General features: G+C 38.4%; 1 protein-coding gene across 1 annotated transcript in view; it reads right to left on the reverse strand.

Annotated features, from left to right (window-relative positions):
* The window catches only part of TBL1X (transducin (beta)-like 1X-linked), a 135,446-nt gene that overhangs the window by 65,885 nt on the left and 45,852 nt on the right, over positions 1-23,709 (reverse strand). Inside the window, exon 2 of the mRNA XM_010135386.1 lies at positions 19,546-19,653. The gene's annotated coding sequence lies outside the window, so the exon portion shown is untranslated. The remainder of the gene's footprint in view (positions 1-19,545; positions 19,654-23,709) is intronic.

Here is a 23,709-nt window from a genome sequence, read left to right on the forward strand (position 1 = left end):
TTTAAAATATTTAACAAAACTGCTTTATGTTTTTTTTTGGGGGGGGGGGGTTGCGGTTTGGTGTTACACGAAGCTTCTCAGGCTCCCATTAGATGTCAGCAATGGTTTAGCTGACTGACCATCACGGGTCATAAGTCACCACACGCATTCTCTTCCAAAGTGAAGGTATACAGTGCATCTGTCACGAACACAAATGTAAAGCACATTTCGCAAGTTCACATCTCTAACCCCTCTGATCATTTCAGCTGTTAGTAACAAGCACAAAATCATTTCAACTGCTTCTCAAAAAGCAAAACTAACCACAGACTTTCTAGTTCCACCTCGAGTTATACTATAACATAACCTGCAGATAATGTTACTGTGTAAGAATGACTCTTAAGAGACTTTTGAGTAATCCTTCTGATGCAGCGTATTAAAAAAAGATCAAAAACATTTACCCATGTGTCAGCTGTTCGCTTGCCCCCCCTAGCCCAGCTTTAACCTAGATTTCAGCTCCTACTGATTCTGACTGCCATTACAGGAGCAGCAACCAGCCGAGCTGCATCCACCCTCACCAGTGAACTTCCACAAAGCACCTCTTAATTAGTGCAGGGAGTGGCTGACATGCTCTGGGTGAAGGTTCAAGTGCTAGATCATCTCCAGATGACTGATCGCTCAACTGAGTGGTGTATTTTGTATTATAAAAACTAAGCAGAGGTGGAGGAAAGAGAAGCCTGGGGACAAGTAGTCAAATAAATTTCTACCAGCATGAAGGTAGAAGTAAACAACAAATAAATCACTGACTTAAAAATAATTCTTATGAATCTAACAACCCTGTGAATGTACGCACAGTGTTATTATTTTATCACCAAATATGGTCCAGTTCCACACATTATTAAATTTGTAAAATATTCTGTAAGACATACAGAGTCACTAAGATGCAATGAATATCTACTAATATTAAATGAAACCCTTAAAATTGTTTTACTTCATGTGAGCTAACCAGTGAGAGAGTAATAGCTTGTCTCAATACATCAACTCTTATAATCACTTTTCTAAATAAATACTGCATTGCAGCAGCTTTATTTTTAATTTGGGGCAATTGGTTTATCTAAAGTGAAATGCACAACATATATTTAAATTTTTTATAAGCATCCTTTTAGCTTAAAAGGACACTTTTATTTAAATTTTGTGCTCATGCAAAGTCATTCAAAATCAAGTTGCTGGAATGCCTGCAAGGTGAAGCTGAAGGGATAAACCATTTACGCTTGGTGTCTACAATCACTAATCCACATGACACAGAACCGTACAAAGCACAAATTACCACAGAGACATAGCACCTTAGCGACAAGCATCAAGTCACCTTACCATGGGTGACTGTTTAAAGTCGCAAAAGCTATTAACTGATGTTGCTTCCCCCTCCACCAGCTGCTGGAGCAGTCACCTCTTCTGCAAAGGCAAACCCATTCCCTGAGCTTCTCAGTGGAACCAGCCAGCTGAGACAGAGAAGAGGCAGCATGACCTTTTGCACGTGACAAGGTCTGAGCAGAGTTTGAAGTGTGGGGCTTAAATTCAGGACACTGGTGGCAAATTGCATGGTGAGAGAGCTGATGGATAGGACTGAAAACATGTACCTAAGGGTGCAGAAGAAAAGCTTCAATGAAAAGGCAACGACACACGCTTGTGTGAAGGAGGAGGCTGCCAAGCTGTGAGAAGCAGCCTAGAGTGCCAGCTGAAGTGAAGCTCCATTCTGAGAGCAAAGAAATGGTTTCCCATTTAATTCCTGCTTGTTAATTTCACCCTCTAATGGCATTTGGGAAACACCATTTACTTTGAATACAGGTGAGGCTATAAAACAGAAAAGTTACACAACTGCTTCTGCCTCAAGTCTGTACTCCAAACATACAACTCCTGAAACATCGACACCACCCCACCCCCTCTGAAACCACTAAATGGTGCTCGAAAGACCTGGAAAAACTCTAACCTTAATTTCCCCCTTCCTCCAAGAACCCACATGAAAAAAGTCTTGTATTCAGCAAGTGGAATAAACAGGTTTTATAGCAGCAAAATCGGTGCCTGTAATTATAACTCCAACGTAAAACGACATTTTTGTCATTTCAAGAAATCATACATATTATTTCTGTATAAGCAGAGTAGTCGCTCATACCACTTCCAGAATCAAGAGATTACACACAGAGGAATAGAAAACTATATTGTAAGCAAATATTCCCAAGACAGGATCTGAAATACTATTAATTTTAAATGTGAATACAACATTCTGAAAACTGTCTTCATTCATATATAAGATCAAACCACTTGCATGAAGACAGAACACAGTCTTGTACACCGAACACTCCTGCACCTCTGGAAAAATAGTAAAAAAGTTTAAAGAATATATACTGAGTATATATTCTCTATGTTCTTCTTCTGTGTTTGAAAGAAGTGTATCATTCCTCTTTATACAACTATAATGTAAACAACGCCCCCTAAAAAAAACCCAAACAAACCAAAACAAAAAAAAACCCAGGAAAAAACCCCACAACCCAAACAAAACCTGGGAGACCAAAGAGCTGTGAGTACACCTCTAATCTTCTGTTAATGCAGAAATCTAACTCCCTCTACAGTCTAAATACCCCAGCTGTTCCTATTTCCCACACATCAGCTTATATTTTGGCTGAATCTGGGGTAAGCTAACTGGCTGACCTACTCTGGTGGCAATGGTAGGGAACAGTTTACAGGCAAAATTTCCTACTGCAGGCACTGGGGGCACAATGGCACGGACCTGTTGAAACTCTGATCTCAATCCAAGTTCAGCCATAAATGTGAAAGACAATGCAGATGTAGTTAGTTTTTACTCAATTAACATGGCACATCAGACCTTCTTACCTGTACACCCCTCAAAAACAAGAGACAAAACAAGCCATTAGAGGATGCACAAACTATGTAACAGAATATTATCCAGGTCCTTCACACTAATACTTTCTCTTCAATATAAAATGGCAGTTTTGAAGTCACAAATGTAGGGCGATAATTAAAATCTCAGTGTTAAACCAGATCAGGGAGGAGGTTTACAACTACTCTTTTAATAGCATCTCTTAGGCTTTCTGACAGCATCTAAAATAGTGCCTGGACTGCCTGATGTGGCTGGAGAACCTCAGTAGCTTTATCTAGCATATCCATTAACAATAAAAACTGGGGCACAGACCTGTCACAGGTTACACACCTTCACCAGAAGTCATTTAGATATGATACCTCATTAAAATTGTGCTCACAAGCTGCTATTGTGCCACCTGTGACACAGAAATGCTTGTCAGGAAACCAATCATTAATATCGCTATTTTTTCTTCTGCATGGAAAGGTTGCAGTTGAGTTTCACTGTTTATGGCTATTTCTGTTGATTTAGAATAATTTTTTCTGGACCGGGCTTAAAAAAAAAAAAAAAAAAAGTCTGGCTAATGTTGTCTAGATTTAAGTTGTATGCCCTGCACTCCTGTAGGTCAAGTTACAAATTTCAGTCTTGCTTTATAAACCAGCTTCACATGAGATCATAACATAAAGCATTTGCAAGATGACTGGCATGTGGCAGAATGTAGTAACTTGTATGCCAAATTTTATGTGACTTACTTTAAAAACTTAAAAAAAACCTTTAAAAAGTTTAAAACTTAAAAAAAAATTTTTAGATGTGAGTTAAATTCCACTATCACTCTCAGTCTGTTTCAGAAACACCAAACCTGAAATCTTAAAATATCACTGCCTGCACTGAACCACTTCAGTTCACATGGACTCCTTCAGGGTATTCAGAAGCCTTGCGGTCCAAAGTCTCCTTGTGGATATTGTTCCATGAGATGCCAGGCCATTCCAAAGGATGAAAAGGAGCCTGGTTATTTCCCAACAAGCTTGACATTGTTTTGCCATTTCCTGAATGAGCGTATCAGTCCTTGGCCACCACACAAATCATCTAGTCAGGACAGGCTATTTTTATAGTTCCCAGATGGTCTTTATGCACTTTCATGCATGACATGAGCTTCACAGGCTACAACCACTCTGGTGACCTTGGTACATGTGAAACTGTTCTCTCCAAGCAAAGGAAGGTAGGGGCTGTGTCCTCACACGGGTACATCTATTCATAGTTATGAAATGCACTTTAGAAAGCACTGCATCATTTTATTTTCACAATGTACCTTGGCATTTGTCATTGGCAGGAGTTCAAATTGTGTCATAAAAATTATACTGTCTCCAGTTTCGGTTCATTCTAGTTATCTGCCACTTCCAAAGGGAAATGTGACAAACCATTTGCATTCAGGAGTTGATTGGTACTTTTGAACCCAGCTCCATACTTTGACAGCGATATTTATGCATCATAAATTGCTCAGCAATATTACCCATTTTTGAAATTATATTGGAGATATTACTGATGTACAGTGTCGCTGAATAAACTCTTTCAAAAGATTCCCTTGAGGCTGTCTTCACATAGTCTTGGAACTAGTAAGAAAAAACCAGTCCACATTCAAATATTCTGACCTCGCCATTATTAAAACTACATGACTGAAACATAACAGTCAACTACCTCTGAGAAACTCAACAGAAACCATGCCACAAATTACCTTCCTTTCTGAGGATAACCAGTTACTCATATTGATTGCTGCTTAACAAAACGGGTAATTTACCACCTGTACAGTGATTCATGTGAATTGATATAAATGCTCTTAGTCCATGCAACAAACTAACCATTTTGATGCGGTCAAGATGCTTGCAGCCTCTGAAGTCGCCTTCCACAGTACTGAGACCCTAAAGCATAGCAAAGTGCAACCACAGAGAAGGTGGAGCCCATTGTACAAAAGTGTAGAGGACAGTTTATCTGCCCAAGAATATTAGTTATGGGGGAAGAATTTGAAAAGTGTCCCTTATGCTACAGCGGCCTTTTGTGGCTCATTACTGTGTAGCTCCGGGCCATAATTGAAACCAAACTACACATCAACAAGGGGTATTGACACATGACAGAAAAGGCTTGTGGACTTGGGACTTGTAACGCTGACAGCAAATAATAACTTCTGTATGACAGCTATTCCAGGCACTTGCTAGACTCCTTTTCATATTCTGCTCCACTTTTGGGTACTACACCAACTTACAACAACTTAAAGTTGTTGATGATGATGATGACTGGCATGTTGGTTTCCAATGGGTTTATATATAGAAGATGAGAAACATTTTATGGAGCTGCAAGTAGAACAAAAAAGTGACAGGATGCATAAAGCCGTAGGACGCACCACAGAAAAGATGCAATGTGCTTTTCGTCTCTCTTGGAACAACTTGGTAATTTTTGTTCAGTGTTACAGCAAAATTCACCAAGAAACTTTGTTTTCTTTCTTCATTAGGGACTCCAGGTAAAACTCATCTCTGGGTGTCTGAATTTCAAATTACAACTTCCAGTATTAAGTTCCTTGGTCTATATTTTGAAAGAGAACTGATATTTTCCTTCCTTGCATTCAAAACCATTTTAAAACCAAGTCTGGTATTCAATACAGTCACACATTAACCTCTGTGACCGCAAAACTAAGGAAAATAAACGCACCCAGACAAAGGTAAAGAAAAAATGCCACTCTCGGATACCTTGAATTGTGCCTGTAAACATGGCAATAGACTATGACTGGAACCGTAGACACATTTTTGTTTAGTTGGCTTAGCTACAGAAACAGGGGCTAAAGGTAGATTCTGTGGTTCTAAGTCTTAGCGCTACATTAGATGCTACCATAATATGAACTGCAGCAACTGATAAAAACAAATGGTTAAAAACTAGGATGTCTGGCTCTGAAGTCTGGCGCAGTGGAATATTTGTTTTTGTGAATTTGATTTGCACCTGAAAGGAGGTGTTTTGTCAGCTTCAGTCAGCAGGAGGTAAGGTGGCTTTGGTAGGTGAATGATGAAATGGAGGCGTCATCTGGCAGCAGAAAAAACTCCTGCCATGGCCCGCTCCACTACAACACCAATCCTGCCACTGAAAATGTCTGTGCACAAGTGTGAATACAGGGGCAAAGATGCAGGTGTAATTCTCATCTTACAATTAAAGCCAAAATTGTCATTTATTAGGAGATCTGTGCACGCACTGAATTATTTTCCTCTACTTTACTGAAGTGAAAAATCCCATTTTAGCAGGAATTTCACCAGCATTTTCAGTCTCTCTTCAGCTTAAATAATGCAGTTTGAGTCAGATGGTGGAGTCCATAATCAATCCAGTGATTAATTACCAATTGTTAAAGTCTGTTTAAATTAGCTTAATAACACGTGTTAAGAAGACACATATTAGTTTTCATATCCTACACAATCCCTCTTGCCTTAAAACTTCAGAACTATCCCAAAATTTAATAACAGACACCTGGACCTGTAGAGGAAAACAGTATTTCCAGAGATAAAATCCTTTCCAATGAAATCTTATGTTTTGTCTTGTATAACCCCTAAGACATTTTTGTGCCAAAGAAAAATGCCTACAGTACGCTTATTTGGAACAGCACGCTTGTGAATAAAAGCATCATTTGAACAGTGAAATTAAGCGAAAATATTTCAAGCTTGCTCCATATTGTTCTAATTAAGTATGTTTTATAATTCAAAATAATGAGAGAAACTAAGCCATTTAAGCTGAAGACCAATTCCTGAAGATTACACTTAATTCTCAATTCCTACACCACTAGCTTGGGAAATAAAACTTAATCTTTTTACTTACAGCCCACTGTAAAGTGCTTTCTAACAGTTCACTTAGGATTCATTCACCTCACTGGTGTTTTGTGGTAATTAGCTGGACAAAATTTACAGAGAAAATGAAATGAAAAACAAGATGATAACGCAAATCTTACCAAAGGAGAGAAACCACCACACGTCTTTACCTTAAAAATTCCTTTCAAGATACATCATCATCAGTATAACAAAAGAAGCCCAACCCTAACTTTGAATTTAAGGTTGATTGAATTTCGTCACACTCCCAACCTTCCAGCTTCCTATTAATTCAAATTATTAATTGTCAGATACCCAGAAGAAGCAGGGGAGGGGAAATCTAATTTGTGTATGTACTCAGAGAACTAAAAACTCCCTTTATAATTGCTAATCTCCATGTTCCTGCTGTTCATCTTCCAGAAAAGCAACAAAATAAAAGCAGAAGCACTTTCTTAGTGGAAGACAATGAAGTGCTAGAAGTATAACCCATTTTTTACCAACTGCAGAAACACATCCTTTCCTTTTTTGCTCCCCTTGTTTACATCACTGGTATCAATAGCTGTTTTGTATCCGCCACACAATATGGCAAGTCCTTCTGACAGGAGGTGTAAAGGCAAAGCCTCATTCCCAAAGAACTTGCAGTTAGAGCTCTTGATTGAACCCACTGAAGTTATTAAAGGATGAGGCTTCATGGCTCTCAAGGGAAGCAGGGGCATGACAGTGATCTCGCAGTACTTACAGAACCTCATCGCTTGCAGGTCTAAGGGAGGGCCAGTTTATGAGGAAGAAGAGGTGGGATGCAGAGGTCTACATATCAGTGCACAAAAAAATGGATTTCTCCACTTTCTCAGCTCGCTCTTTCTTATATCACCTCCCATGATTATTTTTGTCTTTTATCGTTTCTTTGGTTTGCTTTTAGAATTTCCCTATTTCCCCTCAGGGTTTGGGGTATTCAGAACAAAGGTTATCTTAACGCTGGGGTGGCTGAAACTTTGCAGTTTTCTGTTTCCAAGACGCAGATGACTATATGTGGCAACATTTACAGTATCTGCTGAAATCAACACCTGACTTCCTCTACACCAAGCAGCATTAATTAGATAGCTGATATTAAAAAAAAAAAAAAAAAAGATGATCAGCGTCATCTGCCTTGCTTTGGTATCAGTCACTTTTTATTGCTACCATTAGAAGAGTCAATGGTTAAATCTGGAAATACATGTAGAATAAAAAATACACAAAAATTCAGGTTCTGTAGGCAGTAGGAAGGCTGCAGCTAAAAGTAGTACATAGAATCACAGAATCATTTAGGCTGGAAAAGACCCTTAAGATCATTGAGTCCAAATGTACAATAATTGTATTCATATGCCCTGCACTTTGTTCTTTACTGAAACCCCTATGTACACCTGATGGCAGAAAGCAGAAAGCCTGGGGCTTTCCAGCTGTCACTGGCCAGTGACCGCAGAGAGGCCGTGGGCTGCTGTGGAGTGGGAGAACTGCACTGCAGGGAGCTCAGCCACAGTCAGGTGTATCAGATCTAACACAGCACTGCGGCCCTGCTGGAGAGGTTTGGCACTTCTTGCCGTACAGCCTGCAAAGCCATTGGAACAAATGGCACTACATGGACTTCGGATTTTATGTTGCTTTTCATGATATTATCTCCATAGTCAATGGGAATAAAACTGACTTTGGGAAACCAAAAGTTAACCTCCAGAGTGCTTTATTCTTCCACATCACTGCTAATGAGATGTCTCAAACTGAAATTAGCTCAGATCTTCAGGGGCAACACCCCAATGCCCCTTCTTGCAGTGCTGTTGCCATAGATAAGAGGAGCTCTATCTGACCAAAACTCATTCAACTATTTAACTGTTGCACGGGAAGGGCAAATTCCAGCTGACTGTCCTTCATCAGTATGGACTCTGGCTAATAGTAAAAAATGCAGTAAACCCTCACTTGTCACCACATACAATGACACCAGCTCTCAGTACTTCATGAAGATACTCATATATGAAAGATACCCGAGCTACAAGCTCTGCTATTAACTTCCAGAATCTGCATGAAAATTAGAAGGCTTAATTTAGACTTTAAACATGACAGGAGTAACAGTTAATTTCAGTAGGTTCAATACTCAGTTCAAACATTTCTGTCCTGGTTTGAGTTGGAACAGAACTCATTCTGTTCAGTGATTTCGCTTTTCCACTCAGTTTCTTCTATATGACTGCACTCTCTGAAGTTAACGGGGTATTTTTGCAGACAGTGTCTGCTTCCAGAAGTGAGATAGCGCTTGATGTTTACAGTTACTGCCAGGGGTTGGTGTGCAGAAAGGATCTTGCTTACACTTGCTCCTGTGCAGACCAAGGTCACTGCTAAATCCTGTGTGCCACGATGGGGGTGCAGTAGGTTTGAGGCCGCACCTGCACCTGTCGGGAAGAGCAGACAGGACAGGTGACCCTCCAGTGACCAACAGGGTGTTCCATCCCACAGACGTCATATTTGGTATAAAGCTGAGGGTCTTGCTCCCTCTTGCTGTCTTTTTCAATGGTTGACATCTGAGGAGGACTCTGTCTGTTCTGCCTTTGATCCCAATCCGTGCAACCCTGAGCCCAGTTCTGGAATCCAGCTCCTGCATCCCGTTCCTGCCTGCTGCTGAGCCCAGCCTGGGACTTCCCCAGAATTCAAACTTGAGGATTACAGACAATCAAATGCTGATGATGAGCAAACCAAAACCAATAATTATAGCTCTTACAAAATGCATAGGATGCAAGAGATTCATAAGAACTCCACTGATAGCCCACTTCCTTTTTGCTTCCATGTCTGTTTACTTAACATCTACCATACCGATCAAGTATAGTAGAAATGGGCATGGGGAGAACATAACATTGACTGGTTTTATTCCAATACTGGGCTGAAAAGCCTATGAATTATGTGAGATTATTAACCATCCACAAGGAAATTACAATTGAAATTACTAGGGAAAAAAAGTCACTGTGCTATTAACGCAATGACCAAGTAACTTTTTATATATTGTCTATGATCCAGAAGGAAAGGAGGTAATTTCTAAGGGCGGAATGTTAATTTTTATGTGCTGTATCAGTTAAAGACTCTACATGCTAAAGGAAAGCTATTGTGCATTGTTCAAACAAAACTAAGTGGTTAAATTAATAGAACTACTCAGATGACAAGATATAGTATACATTAAATTCATTGGTTTTAGGGGGTTTTATGTCCAGTTTTTAAGCTCAGATAATACAAAATACAACAGTAGGAAAATGTGATCACAGACGCATGAATTTTTATAAGTTCAGTTCTAGTTTAAAGCAGTTTAAATGAGCTTTGATAATGAAAGGCGACAGAACCAGATCAAATGGTGCAAGTGATTTGATTAGCTCCATGCTAACCATCACGGGTAGATTTAATTTAGAACAGAGCGATCACGTCTCACTGTGGTAAAAAGCTCAGCATCTGCCTTCCAAGGTAACACCTTCATACAAGAGAGAGATTAAGATCTGCTATCTTTGCAAAGTTTTTAGCTAAATCCCTCATTTCAAGCTTCTGGTATCTTCTCAAGATGAACAACTACAATAAAGAGAACAATTCGAGTTTCTAGAACATCAAGAAACCACTTGATGAATAAAATCTGTCATGTAAACTCTCTAAATCTACTGAACACAATAATAAAAATTATATAAACAAGCCCTGGGGCTGAGTTCAGCAGTCAAATAGAGCAACTGTGACAAAGCCACAGCAAAAATCATATACCTAAAAGATTTCATCAACATATCAACTCCAGTAGTAATGAATATGCCACAGTACCAGAAGCTTTTTTTTTCCTCTATCCCTGTAAAAACAAGGCCACTCCTATTTTATGCTTTCTTTCAAAGTGACATGCAATTCTTCCACAGCATTGCAACAATGGTTTAAATCAATACAAATGTATTTGTCTCCAATATATTTGTGACAAAATTTTAGGAACGTGAAATGTAATATAATTACCTACCACTACCTAGCAGTATTCGCTCTCCTGTGAAATCCTAAAACAAAAGTTACTTGAGTCAAGAGAAGAACATATGCAAAGAGGCTAGACTTCAGCAAACCTCCAGCAAAGATGGAACGCTCCTTACAGTGCTGTATGCAAGGCAGAGCAGACATTGATTACAAGAACTGTGACCACAGTAAAGAGCTCTGACAGACACGGCACCATGAAAGCTTTGGGGAATGACTGAAACAAGCACCACAAGAGAAATGGAAATTCTGTATAAGGAGATTCTGTAAATTCTTAAAACATCGATATGGATGGAAAAGTTAATGAAAAGAAAAGAAAGATGGTTAGTTTATAATGAAAAAAAAGGAAAACAGTCGGCAATACCTACCGCAAAACTGACAGTAGGCAATAACAACAGGCTTATTCTACCTAATAGATAACAAGTTTTCCCTCACTTTTGGATTTTGGCTACACTACCTAATCAAGCATCCATGGAGTAGAGAAACTCAAGAGGATCCCTAGGCTCCAGCCTCCCAGCTGAAGTTGTCTGACTATTCTTTTGTCCCTTTACACTCAACCTCTCTGACTGAACTGTTTCTATTGATCCCCTTGCTCATCCCTCAGAGCACAGTCTTCAGATTGATGTTCACCATGGACAGCTTTGCTTCCTTGACCTTTGCTGGTCTGGCCTTGGGTTATTTTATTTAAAACTGGTATTGTATTTGTTACTCTTTTTTAAGGATCTTTCCATAATTTCAGACATCTGCTTATGGGGAGAATTTCCACTCTTTAAGCTTCAAAGACTGTAGATATTAACAGACTTCCAAAACCTTATGTAATCAGGTTGAATTAAAAATATTTGGGCTTACCCTTAAGCAGATAATTTGTGAAGATCTATCAGTATCTAGAGAGAAATCAAATGCATACATAAAAGGAGAAAACAGCTTTAATAGTTTGACATAAAGCTATTTTGTTTGTTTAAAAGAAGGAAATGAACAAAAATATTGGAATGATATTGTATAATCTGGAAAGGTTTGAAGCAATATTTTGGGAAAATGTAAGTGGAAAGATCTGCCAGATCAGATAACAAGTTTAGCCTTAGTCATATTTTATCACAGCTGAACTTTTCGCTTGAAAAATAAATAAATAAATAAATTTCAAAAAAAGAGAAAAAATTAAACTGGTGGTGTGAAATGAAGTTATTAAGGTTATTGTACTAAACCCTAAGGTAGTATTTTTAAAACCTGGTATTAATTTACATTTGAGGTAAAATTTTGAAGCAAATTATTAAGCCTCAAGTAACCAAAGATATTTAATAACTTTATTCATGGTGTCTTGGACTCACTGGAATCAGTGAGAAAGGGACCAGTGGCCTCAGGCCAGCTATTGCTAATAAGGATGAGTATACACTCTACACTACAGTGTAAACTCTTCAAAACATGGTATTACTGCCTTTTTTTAATTAAGAATTCTCTGAGTCAGACTGGCAGCTCTTCTGAGTTGTGGAGAAACAAAAATATCCTATACTTTCAAATCAGTTGAACACAATCATTCCTTAAGCACACAAACAAAAAAAAATTTTTTTTCTATTTTCTATTAAGGAATGTAAAAATGATTAAGATAAATCATTATATCCAGAGACCTTGATTATAGGGGAGATCTGAGCAGGGACTACAGAGAAATTACTTTACATTTCCTTAATCAGAGATACACAATTATGCTACTGAAGAAGGCTCCTATGATTGATTATTCTGTTTATTTGGACTGGAAGCATGGTAGATAAACGGGAAATTAATTTGTGCATGGATCACTTGAACTAAGCTTATTTAAACTGATTTAAGTTGACAATAAATACAATTCATGTTACAGAAATTTGGGATGCTTGCTAATTTACACTGTAGCTCACAGAATAACCAATAAAAAAAACATTAACCATCTCAGATACAACAAAAATTACAAAACCACTTTGTTTTCTTACAACGGGTATATTGTTTGGAAGAGTGTCTTTCCAGTTCCCCATATATTTTCTGAGTAGGTAACAGCTATATTAACCCAATCTCCTGACCCATTTATTAGGAGAAGATACAGTACTATACAACCCTGGGATGCCATCTCATGCGAAGGTCTGAATGCAGTATGGATTAGTCAAAGGGAATGGGCTTTACCCAAGTCAATACAAGGACTATTTTGAGACATACCACACAAATAGTTGCACCAATGTAAAACCGGATGCGCTGCAGATGTTTGCCTCTGCTCCTTAACTGGACTGTACTGTCCCTTCCAGGTGAACCAGAGCAAAAGACTGTCTGATCTGCCCTTGCATTCCTTAAGAGCTAGAACATTGCAGTACGTTTTAACAGACTTCAGCAAGACCTTGTTGAAAACAGACTTTGCGCTGAAACAATCAATCAGGGACACTCAAGTGTGCTGCTCTTTCGGTTCAGATGCGGGCTCTGTAATAGCTTAAATCACCACAGCTTTTTTCTGTGGTGATCATTCACTCTCTAGCTATACCATTACAACAACTTTACTAAGTCAACGTAATCACATTCATGAAAGAAAAGCTTGGGCCAAGGTACCCCATTACAAACCAAGTATGAATGCGTGAACTCGGTGGGCAAGTAAAAAGGTAGTGTCGGTGATGACAGGCTTATAATTCCATTTTGAATCATTATACCCGAGAGTTCACACTGAAGAACTACATCTTCACTCTCTATAGATAAGTAAACTTGTGAGAAAAAAATAATAATTTTCTTTTCACTTACAGCATTCAGAGTGAAGATTACACAGTAAAGTATCTCATGAAAATGCTTGCGGGTCGTCTGAAGATGAAAAGTCTTCTGGTTTTAACTGATGTTAATCTGTATTTTGTGCACAAATCTTTAGTGTGTACTATCTATATAACAGTATGATTATACATAAATTATATTAATGTTCCATTAAGACGAAGCAGTTCAGGTAGGAATGGCTCACACAAATACATAACTAGCAATGCAAATCCCATTCATCTCCAAGGATTAATTTATAGAGAATTTATGGAAAGAACAATTACCTTACACGTTCTATTTCTGTGTGGGATGGCTGCATGAGACATTCAGATATTTAGGAGTATATTTCACTAGACTGACTGTCGTAATTCCTTTTCTATGGCATAATGTGATAAAAGAATTTAGTTTAAAACAAAAGCTTCAAGTGAACCAACCTTTAAAGAGCAGAAAATCCTATTCCTCTTCTGAGGAAAACTGTCCTAATTCCATTAGGGAAGCAGCAGCAGATTTACTGCACGTATGTAGTCCCTCATTACAAGTAGTCTGCAGCAGACACTATGTCTCTGGAATGTGCTACACACACAAAGTGTTTGCAAAGTACATGTTCAAGGACATACCTGAGTTTTCCAAGAGTGCCACAGCCCAAGCTGAATTCACTGACCTGAGAAAATTTCTGCAGTTCTGCCCAGCAGACTTCAGGTGGGGGAACCGTGTGCCTGCACAAAGTCTCTGCTCAGCCAACTCACAGGAGCAGTTTTGGGCAATACAGACCCCTACTCTAACCCACCCTGTGGCAGGGTGCTACGCTCATGGAGGTGTGCACCTTTCGCTTAATCTGGCACTCTGCGTAAGCTAAAGATACATGTATTAATGATCACAACACTATTTTTTCTCCGCTCTGCACTTCTATTACTAGCACTTTCAACTGACTGGCATGGTGAATGTGGTATCTTAATGTGCTCTACAAATCTATAAGGACAGAGAGGATTGTCACGGCATAGTCCTAAAAGACCCAAGTTACCCCTTATAATATCAGCTTAGTTTAAAAATCAAAGGATAATGCATTTTATCATCTTATTCTGGAATGCTAGCATCCTCAAGCCTCTCTGCTCTATAACGAAAAAAACCTTCCTTGAACCTTAGCTGTGTTAAAGAAAAAAAAATTGAAAAAAGAAAAAGAGCAGTAATATTCTTCCACTAGCAGTAGTTTAAAATTCTGCTATATAAAAGGAAGGCTCAAAGCAAGTATCTCAGAGGGTGGAATAGTCTCCTCACCTCTCCAGCACAATGTAAAGGCATAAAAATTGTTACCTAATAGACAATTTCATGTTCTAGCTGTATATACTTTCTCCTGATTTGGCTGCAAGATCAAAAAGTACTGATTAAGTAATATCTCATGAATAAATCCTGAGTTCAATTAACTGTGATTCTCCAAGTAGCAAGAGAAGTATCAGGGAATATACAAATAAAACTCTGTTTGAGCCTTGAAACAGCTGCAAAATTAAACGATATTTATTTTTCTGTTATTTTAAAATACACTTATTTTTAAAAGTATTATGACAGCAGTTCACTATTTTTCAGTGAACAGACACAACGCCATGTGACTTTTCAGAATAACCACACACTATGAATAATGAATGCTGAGTAGTCAAAGGGAATAGTTCATGCGAAGGCCTACAGGTGCCACATTATTTGTTGACAATACTCGAAAAACAGTTTCAGAAATCAAAATAAATACAGAGGTTTTTTAACTAAACCCAAAAATTATATTATGAAAGATATTCAGAGTAGTTTTATTTTTCTAGCCCATAAATCTAACTGACCAACAAAAAGATTTGATGGGATCTAGTGCCAATAACATCTCTTGCTACCATACGGAAAATCAGTCTCTCCGTCTGTGCAATGCCATTGATACTTTTCAACCTTAGGCACTTGCAAGCCAACTCTTTGATGATAGCTTTCTTTAATGTCCTTGTATAAAACTCAGTGCTCTTCTTATCTAAAAGAAGACACACATTTCATCAAACTCAATCATCTTAATGCTAATCTATGTACAATGAACGATTCTTCCCAATCACACCAAATGAATGCTTCTGAAACGTTTCGGAAAAAATACCTTTCTGGAAATATTTTTCAAAAAGAATATTGAACATTTTCTTATGTTAATCTGTGCCTGTGCACTTCTAATAGCCACAATTTGCACTATCACATTTCATTGTGACATTCTCCAACCGCATCCACTCCAAGCTCCTTGAACAACAGAAACTTGTTCAGCATATCAAATCATGTGTTTGAAATACCTTCCACTTACATCCTATCCATCTTGTTCTTAAATTTTATGTAACTTATTCACACAATAAACTCTAATCTAGTAAAAGGTGATCTGTTTCTTCCAAGGTATCATGTACATACTCCTACTAACTGAACTTCCTCAACTCTTCATGTTTCCACATCTAATTTTACCTCATCCCTCTGTTTCATCTTGCTTTTTACACTCTAAGGTATTGTAGTCCAGATACTATAATTCCCAGTGTGTTCATATAGTGTATCACATATGATCTTGATATGGTCAGACTCTTGTCATTGTCACACCTTCATGTTAACAACAAAAAATAACAGTAAGAATGCATGGGATTAACATGACCACATTTTGTTAAAGCGTTACTTTTATTAGTCTTGACAGTGACTCTGGCCATGATTTTCAAAAGCCATCAGCAATTTGTGGAAATAATTTTCGTGCCTAACTAGTAGAAAGTAGTAAAGTGGTCTGACACTCATCATGTAAAAATTGTTGACCTAGCTTGGGCAACTAATCTAGTAAATCTCAGAACTGAAGAAATTTCTGTGGTCCATTCCCAGGCACAAGGGAAGATCCACTAACAATTACTACTAATTTTGTAAAATTCTAATGTTTTTCCTCTGCTTTTGGGTTTTGCAGAACCATCTGAGCAGATTTGCACTGCTGCTCCTAACAACTCTCCAAAATCCAAAAAGAATTTTCTACAACACTTAATGACAGGAAGTTACATGAAATTTTCCTAGAGTTTCTTTCTTCGAAACCTGCATTTTCTACCTGTATTGGCTCTGACTTCACCCTACACTGGTTAGACACATTCTCTCATGGAGAGGAAAGTCCCAGTGTTACTATGAGACGGAAAAAGATGAAAAAAGCACGCACCATCACAACCTCTTTCAAAAATCTCTGGCTAGCGTAAGGCCAGCTGCATGTTTCAGAAGGCAAATGTGAAAGAGATCCTGGAGAACTGCCTTCAGAGTGACAGAAAGTAAAAAGATTGGTGATCAATCATTGTCTCTGTATCTGGTGAAAAGTTAAGAGGTTCTGGCCTTCAAAAGGAACAGCAATCCACATCCATGCAAGGAACCCTATTTAGGGAATAAGCTTCATCTCACTGACATATGATTACTCTCTTTGGATGAGGACAACCTAAGGGAGGCAAAAAGCTTCTCAAGTAAACCGGGACATGTTACAGAAACAGATGCAATTAAAACTTAACCCTACATATGGACACTTGAGTGGACAGAAGTATCATAGGCTAGGGAAACAGGCAAGAGAAGACATAAAGTCTTGTTTAGGAGAAGTTGTTTTCTATAGTTTCCATTACTTTAAGCTGTTGGGGAGATCTCCACTAATAAAACATTACAATTAGAACTTCTAACTTTTCAGGAAGACAGAGCCAGAGAAAAAAAATTAGAAGATGATACTCTACATTATTGGCACTATCACCTCTCAGAATTATCGATAAGCCAGTGGGACAAGATCTTGAATTCATATAGATAATATGCTAGCAGACCCCAGGAGGATATGCCGTTGGGAATACGAGATAAAGCAAACCATAGCAAGAGAACTGGGTGATCTGCTCCTTAACCATGTTTTTGTAAAACACGAGAAGAACTATGAAGGATGTCCATCAGAGGGATGTAAGCTAGAAATGCTGCACAGTCAGCAGTAACACATCAGGTGCTCCCAATTTTTACTCCTAGAATACATTTTCAAATACTTAAAGAGTAATTACACTCTGAGCTGTGCATTCAATATATAAAATTTAGTTAATCCAAGCACAGAAGTTCACTGGCCCAGTAAATTAGAGGAAAATTCTGTGCTTGAGATGAAAATGTGGAAGGACTCTCCTCACCCTGCCACCAGGGACCAAAGGTCACTATTTAATACTCCAAAATAGGCAACCTGTGGCAAAAAAAAAATAAAAAAAAAAAAAAATAAAAAATCACACTCTAATTATGGGTAAAGGGTGTAATTAGATTGAAATACACATGATGCATTAAAAAAATCCCAACAAAAACCTCAGCTAGAAATTAATTCAAACAGGAAATTTGGGGCTAAAGAAAACAGACAAGAAAGCAGAGAGTCTCCAACTTTTGATTCATGTTTTAAAATACGAACGTGCTATGCAAAAACAACCAAACAACCATGTATTTTCTTCTCTGTAAGTAGAAAAAAATTTTTTTTCTAGATAAGGAGACCATTAGTAACCAAAATGAACGTTAAAAGACAACTTTAAATTATCACACCCAGATAATTTGTGCCTTAGAGTCCTAAAAGTGTTTGTGAGAGTATCATTTCAATGATGCTAATTTTCAATACATTTTGGAATACCAGAGAAATTCAGTATGACTGCTAGCATTTTCTGCCAATATTTGAAGATGGTAAGCAGTATGATCTCAGTAATTATAGAGCTCTTAACCATTATTAATCTCAGGCAAAATAACCAGCAAACTGATAAAAGCTAAATTCACTGGGAAATGAGATGAATAAAACTGATGCCAGTCAACACCAGTTTTTAGAAACTTGGTCACTAAAACAAAGTTTGATTTAATCATCTGATAATGTTACAAACTGTGGTCAGTAAAGTTACGCCATGGAACACGCGGGGTTTCAAACAGCATTTAGCCTACAGCCACACAACATAGTAAGAAATTATTATCAATACCATCAAATGTGGTTGAGATATAGATACAAAATAGCAGTTGTTAACAGGAAATAATAATTGAAGAATGCTCTACATTACTCCAATAAAATCATCCAGTACTAGCTCAACATTATCTAAGAGTATCATCAAGGATACAAAAGCAAATATTGTTGACAGCAGATAGGCACAAAAAATGTCAGATTGGCAAATAACGGTAGAAGAATGGTTATTCAGCGTAATATTGATTGCTTTGTAAGACGAGGATGGTGCATTACCGCCAAGTGGACTTAAGCAGCAAGTAAGCAAGAAAGAATGCAGGTAATATTCAGAAAATGGTGGATAGAAACCAAGGACTTATAAATAAATACAATCTTCATGGTATCGAAACAATTCAGTACAATGCCAGTAGTAAAACCACCACACGTGTAAGTGCATAAGACCAGAGATACTACCGTCACTCACAGCATCAGTGATACTGGAATAGTGATTATGGCAGTATAGCTGCTGCGTTGTTTTCCCAAAGTGGCAAAGATGATGTTTTTTCTTGATGTTTTCTCCATAATTCACCAAAAAAGAGGAAGAATTCTGTACCTCCTTAAGATGTTAATCAGAATGCCCCACATTATTACTATTTATATAATAACTAATATTATTAGTGCAGTGAGAGATTTAAGAAAGTTGTGTGAAAAGAGCACAGTAGGAATTTGAAAAGGCTGCAGAGTACCAATTAATGTTTTAAGAACAGAAAAACAGTCTCTGATCCGTTCAAGGAGGGTGAGAGCTCAAGCCTCACGTTAGTGACCAAGCAGTACGGGCAGCAGTGTAGGTACAGTGATAAGACAGATCTTACCACTGATGTGCTTTGGGGTTATTTCCTACCATAGCAATTTCTTAACTCTGAAGCCTCTGAAAGAGACTTTGCTATATCGTGGCTCTTCAATTTGTAGCTTAAAAACCAACCCTGAATAGATATAGACCTTTTGTCAAACATCTCTATTCGAGATAGCTGGACTGTTGTAGCCTTAAATTACCACACTGGTAGAAGTACATTGTCATGTATATGCACATGAACTAACTGCACGTGTGGTTTTAAGAAAAAACCTGAAAGGCAGTTGGATAGGAAACCGTGCTCCCGAGGTAAGCTCTTCTTTGACGGTTACTTTTGGCTTACCTGGTCGTGAGACCCTTGAGCTGCTGAATGCTGCTCCTCGCAGGCTGCTGTCAAGAGTCTGGGGGTTTGAGTTACCATGGAGATCACCACATCTGACAGCTGAGAGGGCTGCAATGACAGAGACAGAGGTACCCGTCAAACCAGTTTCCACCACCTCCTCAGAACATAAGCATTCGACTCCTTTTGCTTTTCGCGTTCGCCAAGGCACCAGCACACAAGTTAGGAGCTTTGGCAGAACTATAAGGGGAAAAACCCAAAAACCATCACAGAAAGAATTACAGACGCAAGGGCAAGCCCCAGCGACTCACCACACTCGAGCGCTTTGCAAAGCTGTGCACTTTTTCAGGAACCTGGAAGAGTCCTAATACACCCAGAGCTTGGCTCAACAATTTTCAGCCTCTTTGGTAAAGTATAACATCAGCAAGCAATTCACCCAGAACTGCCACTGAGCACGGGACTGAATCGCCAGGGCGCTGCCTCAGAACAGTGAGGACGCACACAAAAGTGCTCCCTGAGAAAGCTTCCAGGGGGAATTGATCGAGTGTCATTTCTGTGCAAAAGGAATTATGTAGGCCAAAGAAATTACCTTCCTGTATGTTTTTGGGGGAAAGTCTACAGGAAAGCATTTATGAAAATCAAACATGGAAGACAGCCTGGCATTCTTCTGCAATAATAAACCTATTTGCAGACTTTTCCATGCCTGCCATCGAGCATGATGTGTAAAGCCCTATTTAATATTTTCTCTGTCAGTCGACTGCCGTGTATCTTGACTAGTTTCCTACTCCAACATTTCAAGCCTTAAGTCTTCTGCTCAGTTTCTGTCTATATAATCTAATAATTAAATGCTGTAAAGTGAAATGAGATATTCATTGGAGACTTTTAAAATTAATTACACTCTTCCACACAAATGTCTAATAGCTTCTAAAACTATACATTAAGGATCATTTTATGATAGAATCAATTTCATAAATAACATATTTAAACACACCGTCAGGAGAAGCTCTCATAAATCCAGTTCAAATTCTCAGTCTGCAGTACCACAACATGTTCTCATTTAAATCACTGTGAGAAAAATACATCATCTAACTAAATACAACTACTCACCTGAGAAAGAGTTATACCTATTCTATTCAGAGGTGAATGACTATACAAGTGACAAGAAGTGACTATTTAAGGATCTCAAAGTACTAACAATACCTCAGCTAGAAGTCTGTAGTTTTTCTGAGTTTGCCTACTAAATGCCTATTAACCTCCTACCTGGCTACCAATATAATTACCTTTCTAATTCTCAGATGGCATTCTGAGATGACTATTGTCATCTCTCCATCTTATTTTCAAATTGTCTTCCATCTCATTTTACTGTGGAGCATGTTAAGTTTATGCAAAATAGAATATACTCCAGAAGCATAACTCTGCGTAAATATAAAATCTGAAAATCCAAGCAGCAATTAGAGAATTCTTCTGTTACAACTTTTCCACGTCTCATGGGAAATGTGTTAAGAATATTCATTATATTAAAATTATCTCTCTTCAATACTCTGACATTATGCTATGCAAAACTAACTAACACATACTGAGGCTGCTCTGATGACAAATACCAGGAGAAGAACTGGCCCATCTGTGCTGAAGGCTTCATGGAGTTTAAAGGACACTGTAGAGTACTGGATACTCATATTGCAGCACTGTAGATGGAAGTATTGCTATTGAAGAAATTGTATCAATTCTTTCTGTCATACTTATAAATTGGTTGGGCCATGTTTTCTTTTATTCTGTTTACAAATCTTATATACTGGATCACTGGTAGCTTCTATCAGTGATGGGATCACTCAAAGGCCACTCCCAAGTTGCCACGGAGCGGGCAGAGGTATCCATCCAAGCAGCACTGTAGAACACGCTGGAAGAGCTATAACAAGACCAGTTATGCTGCAAGACAACTTTTTGGTAAAAACATTCATACTGTCTTTCTACTGAAAAAGTTTTTTGCGTAGACTAGAGAAAAGTAAATAAACGATTTTCAAGAATGAAGCAAGGGGAAAGAGAGAAATCAGACATTAAAAGATATGATTTCTTTATTATTATTTTTCACCTGTAAGTCTCAGTGACAGTTAAAAGTTGCATAGACTTCCCTTAGGATTGGGTTCAAGCAAACACGTGGATGGTTTTAACAATTTGTCATGCTAGCAGATGCCCTTACCCATAAGGCTTTACCCAACAACAAAAGTTTCTTAAAATCTAGTTTCATACAGAAATAAGTGCTAATACAAGCTTTGAAACAAACAGTATGCAAAGACAGAAAATATTTTTTAAACCTTCATTTTTAAACCTTTCATTGGTCATATTAACATTACAGCCTATCACCACTTATGACACAATTAAAGCCTCCACAATTTAGAAAGAAATTGGAAAAAACACACAACACACCAGAGATCACAGAGTACAGCAGAAAAAGTGATTAGAGCGCTGTAGAAAATACTTCAATCTGAAATAGTTTGAGAGTTCAACTTGTACAGTTTATTAAAAAAAAGACAGATGACCCAGTTACAGCACCCAAGTATTTTCAAAAGGAGAAAATACTAAGTACCAACTGACTTGATAACCTAGAAAACACAGGTATACATAAAACAAATCAGAACCTGGAAGCTGATACCAAATTCAAATGAGAAATAAAGCACGTGCTTTTCATCACCTGTGACTAACTCTTAGCACAACTATCAAAAGGAGAATGTAGAGATTCTCCATTTGTTGATACCAAGGTTTAGTGGGACTTTTCTAGACGGCAAATTTTCGTGAAGATGCAAGTTATCCTGTAGTCATATACAGGTTACTGAGTTTCATACAAATAGGCTCAGTTTGCCATACAGAGAAAGGAAGACCAGGTGATGTAGTTTTCCCTTCCTGGTCATAAATTCAGTATATTTTGATCCAAAAAAATTGTCTAGCTTTGTAACTAAAGCACTGATGGTGCGAGCACTGTGTCTGCTAAGATGGTGGTGCTAGCACATACTTAGTGAAACACAGGCGCATGTACACACACATACAGTGAGAGAGGGGGTGTGTGTTCAGGCTGTATGTACAGTAAAGAGAATTACCTCTACTTCCAGAGTCAGGTGGACTAAATTCTGCTGTGAACAATATTCTGGCTTCTAATTTAAGAAGCCTATTCTTTTCTCCATGAGCTGAAAGGACTCGTCACAGGAGAGCAGTAGCAGGAGCTCTCTTCGCAAGGGTCATTTGGAGCACCAGTAAGGTGACTGAAGGCAGGCAACAGTAATGCTGCTCTCTGAATCTGTGCCTCCTCTCCACAGGCACAGAGCAACGAGTAACAGGGCTTTGTGTTGCTAACTACTTGCCAGTCCTGTCCCTGCTGGCAATAAGCTTTCTGGGCAGAAAAAGCTTCCTACTGGGATATTTCAGAGGGTCAGACAAGCAGTTCTCCACCTTGGCTAAAATTCAGGTGCGTCCATGGAATGGTGGCACCACTCCTCCAGCTCTCTCCCTGCAACAACAGCTTTACTCCGGGCACACAAGTAACACTGGCTTCTCACAAAAGGGGGAAGAGGAGAAGAAAGGGAGATGGGAACAAGAAATGGCCTAAATGTGACACAGACCTGACCTCGTAGTTAGCAACCTTAAAAATTTCATCCCTTAAGCAAAGATAAGGAAAGATATTGGAAGTGTCAATTTAGCTAGTGTTAGTGTGCTTGCTGCACCTTGGGCTGCTAAGCTGCCAGGAAATATAAACCAAAAAAAATAATTTAAAAATGCCATTCATTTTCACTAACTGTAGATCTGGTACACACAGTTTGACTTTGGATGTTGCATGACTTCTGAAAACACAAAAGTCAGCCAAACAATGCAAATGTGTCCATCGATCTATTTATCTCTCAGCTCATCAGCCACAACCTCCATCATGCAAAACTATGGAAAATCCTGACACCAACTCGCACGTAGGCAAAAAATCCTGCTTATATCAGAAGAGTAAATTTAACTGAAGAATATTAATGTTGCCTTTCACCCCTGGCCCCACAGTACCAGCCGGAAGGCAGCCGCCTGCCGGGACACAGCAGAGCACAGGCTCGGTGTCAGTGCCAAACTGCACAGCACCATTTACCTCGGGAAGTCAATAAAGTGACATTTGCTTAAAGGAAGCACAAATTCGGTGCT

This window comes from Buceros rhinoceros, unplaced genomic scaffold (genome assembly GCF_000710305.1).
Source record: "Buceros rhinoceros silvestris isolate BGI_N320 unplaced genomic scaffold, ASM71030v1 scaffold2804, whole genome shotgun sequence".
Lineage (NCBI taxonomy): Eukaryota > Metazoa > Chordata > Aves > Bucerotiformes > Bucerotidae > Buceros > Buceros rhinoceros.